Below are 4,165 nucleotides of genomic sequence, written 5' to 3'. Positions count from 1 at the left end.
CACCATGCCTAGGAGGACCAGGCCTCCCCAGACAACCACCCGGCGTAGGCCAGCGCACACCCTGGGAACCAGGGCGCCATCAACCCCCTCCCCCCACCCTCCACCTTCTCCAATCTGCACCCTTCTGGATGTTGAGCCTCCAGTGGCATTAGGCACCCCCGCTCTCCAGGAGGTCTCCCAGGGCAAGACAGGCCAGGAGAGGCCGCCCCCCACGACCGGGCCACACAGGGACCCCAGCCAATGAGCTGCCACCGACCCCAGAAGGTACCCACCCCCCACATGCCTAACGGAAAATGAGAGGATGGGGAGGAGGACAGCGGCAGAACCACCATCCCCAGCCACCTCCCATCACTTTCCACCCAGATGCGGCCGATCGGGCATCCCCCAAGATCAGCAGCCCCTCATCAGCGCAGTCGCCCCGGTTTCCGGCCCCCAGGGCAACCACCTCCCCCTGCCCGCCCCCGGTGGCGCCGGGGTGTGAGGTGTCCCCATTGTCCTCCTCCTCCTCCCTGCTCATGACTGTTTGTGGTGAGTGTGTTTTTTGCAAGTAAACCTGGGGGGGCAGTGACCATATTGTGCTGGGAGCAAGGTCATATTAGTAGTCCCACCCTCCAAGCACCACATGACACGTCCCCCAGAAGTTGTTTGTGTGTTGTGTTGGTGCTTGCTGCAATTTCTTTATTAATAACTGTCAAAAAATTTGGCTACAAATCAAAAAGTTCTGTGAAATTCCAAACATGTCAGTACATGCTCCTATTTGGCATAATCATGCTTTTCCTCCCTCATTCACAGATACGATTTTCAGAGAGTGGGACTGTAAGGGTATTGAATCCATAAAGGATCTTTATATTAATGAGCGACTTTGCTCATTTAAACGATTACAAGTAAAATACACTTTGCCTAAAACCATTCTTTTTCTGTTATTTGTAATTGAGAAATTTCATAAGACAAAATGTTTCATAGTTCACTTCCAGAGGAAAACTATTTAAAATTGTATTTGGTTCTCCAGAAGCCAAAGGATTGATTTCATTGCTAGTTTTTTTTTTTTCTTTACAAAGGACTCCACAATATGCAGTGAAGATTAAAGAATTATGGGAAGAGGATCTTAACATTACAATTAATGATGTGGTCTGGAAACAATTATTAAATAACCTCCACTATGGTTCTATCAATGGAAGACTCCAACTAATACAGTTTAAAGTTTTACATAGGTTACATTATTCAGAAGTAAAGCTACATAAAATCTTTCCCAGACATCACCTCTTTGTAATAGGTGCAAGACGGCCCAATGTACACTTTGCACATCAATTTTGGTTATGTCCGACACATCAGAGTTTCTGGAGTTCCATATTTACATGATTTTCTTGTGCATTGAAAGTAAACATCAATCCTGACCCCCCACTATGGGAAATTTGGATTATAATTCAAAATTGGTGATAGCATATGGGATGGTTATTGTGAAAAAGTGAATTTTAAAACTCTGGAAATCTTACTCACTGCCTCGGTTTGAAAATTGACTCAGGGAAATCATTAGTTTTTACACATTGAAAACTGAGGTATGAGGTTCAAGGTGACAGAAGACGACCCCTTCAGTTGAACTTTTACTACTTTGGCAATTCAGGCCATGTGGACTTATGCACTGTGAAACAATATTTTGATACCCCTTCTGTATGTTAGTCTGATTTTGTTTCGTTATGTGTTTTGGTGTTTTATTTATTGACTGATTGATTTTTATTTTTTATGTATTTTTTTCTTTCTTGATGTTTCTCATTAATATGTTGACAAGATGTGTTCATGTTTGCGAGGCCAATGGATCTCTGCTTCCTATATATACTAATGTGCAACATGCCTTGTATATATGAGAAAGTCAACAAATATATGTTAAAAAAATTGCTAGAAGAATAAACATTTAGGGTTGCTAAACTTTTTAGGTTATAATGTGTTGTGGTAAGACAAAGTTTAAATAAAGTCTGCCCATCCCAATTTTTTCCTTCCAACAGGAGTAAGATTCTACACACTGAACACCAATGTACCAGTCCTAGACCTTTTTCTGGAGCTGACCTAAAACTGGTTTTCAGGTTTACTGGTTTTACCAACAGGCATGAGTTATGATGGGACGGTTAGGGTGCAGAATCTTGCAACTGTCTGCAGGATTGTTCACAATGTTGAGGAAGAAATGATGACCATCCTGCACAGTGGTTTTTTTTTACAGGCAGAAGAACCAGAGGAGCTGGGTGCAGGATTTGCATGCCGTGCTGAGGGTTTCCACCGTGCTATTGGTGCCACTGATGGATGAAACACCTGAATTCTTCCTCTTGCAGAGACACAAAAGAAAAGTTACATAAACAGAAAACTTTTTCTCTCAATCATAATGCAGGGTGTATGTGGTGCCAAGGGAGCCTTTGTTGATGTGTACATTGACAACCCACACTCAGAGCACGATGCGCTTGTTCTACGACAATCACCCATGTACAAGTAGAACCTTTATCCACCATCTACGTTCTTTTTGCTGGGAGACAGTGGATACCCCTGCTTGCAGCATCCTGTCTATGTAATCACCCCATACCATCAGCCTGTAGCAAGTAAGTGGTCACCTCTTACCTACAATCACATACAAGATACTGTTATATTGATGACTGTGAGTCATATATTAAAATTAATTTTTACATTCAGGCCAACTGGAGGAAAGATTTAATAGGTACTATGCAAAGGCTAGCATACCTGTGGCATGCTTAAGACATGCTAGCGATCCATTTTCCTATAGGCAGTAAAGGTTCAGCCCTTTTTTGCTCAAAAAGTTGCAAGAGCCTGAATCAAAGTGCTGAATTCCCACATACATATATTATTCAGCTCTCCAGAGGCCTGGTAATGAGCAATTCATTTGATTCAGGTGTGTTGGAAAAGGGCTGCATCTAAAGGTTGCAGGATAGTAAATCTCGAGGACCAGACTTGGGCACTCCTGCTATAGAAGAGGATGAGAAATCACCACTTGCAGAGTTAGGTCACATGCTCAAGAGGAAACTCATGACACTCAGGAAGGCAGAGTGGCACAGGAGACGAGGCATGGAGAGAACAAGGAAGTGCACTGTGTTTCTGGCTGACCCCTACCTGTTTACCAGGGAATTGCTTGGAAGCATGTGTAGCAGATGTCTCTCTTCCTCCAAGGAGAAGGTAGAGACATTTTTTTTTCTCTATGTCACTGCAGGACCTTATGAGATGTCAGGGACCATTAGAACATCAGAGAACCCTTCTGGACCAACTAGTTCCAAAAGTCAAGTTCGACACAAGGGAGCAGAGCCTGAAGGAAATCCAAGACGTGGGGAAAGTGCCAGAGCCAGTTCAGCCCCTGAACCAAGCGGCATTCCTTATAAGGTTTATAAGCACTGCCCAGTCTTGCTCCAACTTCACTAGAAACTCCTAAAACCAATCTGACACAGGGGAGTTGTTGCCAAGCAATAGAGATACGCTGAAGGGGTTTGGATTCCCAAGGAAGAAAAGTCCTACTAATTCCAGGTCACTTGTTCTGAGGAAATGCAGAATCTCTGACAAGTTCCACTTTGTCCTGTATGGTACCACCTAACCATCAATCAATGAGAAGCCAGTCAAGAGTTTGTGAAAATTCTTTGACCAGAGCCTCAGAGATGACAATGTCATCTGGACAACCATCAAGGAAGTGGAGAACTGGCTCAGCAAAGCGGACAAGTCAGGACTACCAGAGAAGTTCAAGTCCTGGATCTACCAGCATGGCATTCTGCCCTGCATTTTGTGACCTTTGCTGGTTTATGATGTCCCTATCACTTCATTGGAGTCTATGGAGCATAAGGTCAGCTCATACCTCTGGAGGCTAGGTTTCCCACACAGCCTGAATAGTAAAGCCCTATATGAGAGGAATAACACCCTGCCGCTGACAAAGAATTGTTTTGATAATAGGCAGCAAATAGAAAAGTTTTTGAAAGTGATTTAAAACTGCTCACAGTCTCAGCAGACCTGCAGTTTTCTGGTAGTTTGTTCCACATTTAAGGAGTATAAAAGCTGAACACTGCCTCTCCATGTTTAGGAAGAGGCAGCATTTAACTTTTATGATGTCCCTTCCCATGGACGAGATGGGGGGGAACACAATGGAGTGGAAATTTACATTGCACCCTCTAGCTCACATAGCCGTAGC

General features: G+C 43.8%; 1 pseudogene; it reads left to right on the top strand.

The window, feature by feature from the left end:
• The first annotated feature begins 293 nt into the window (after positions 1-293).
• On the top strand, positions 294-3,507 carry LOC121636958 (annotated as a pseudogene).
• Positions 3,508-4,165: the final 658 nt, after the last annotated feature.

This window comes from Melanotaenia boesemani, chromosome 3 (genome assembly GCF_017639745.1).
Source record: "Melanotaenia boesemani isolate fMelBoe1 chromosome 3, fMelBoe1.pri, whole genome shotgun sequence".
Taxonomy (NCBI): domain Eukaryota; kingdom Metazoa; phylum Chordata; class Actinopteri; order Atheriniformes; family Melanotaeniidae; genus Melanotaenia; species Melanotaenia boesemani.
This window is presented reverse-complemented; position numbering and strand designations above follow the sequence as displayed.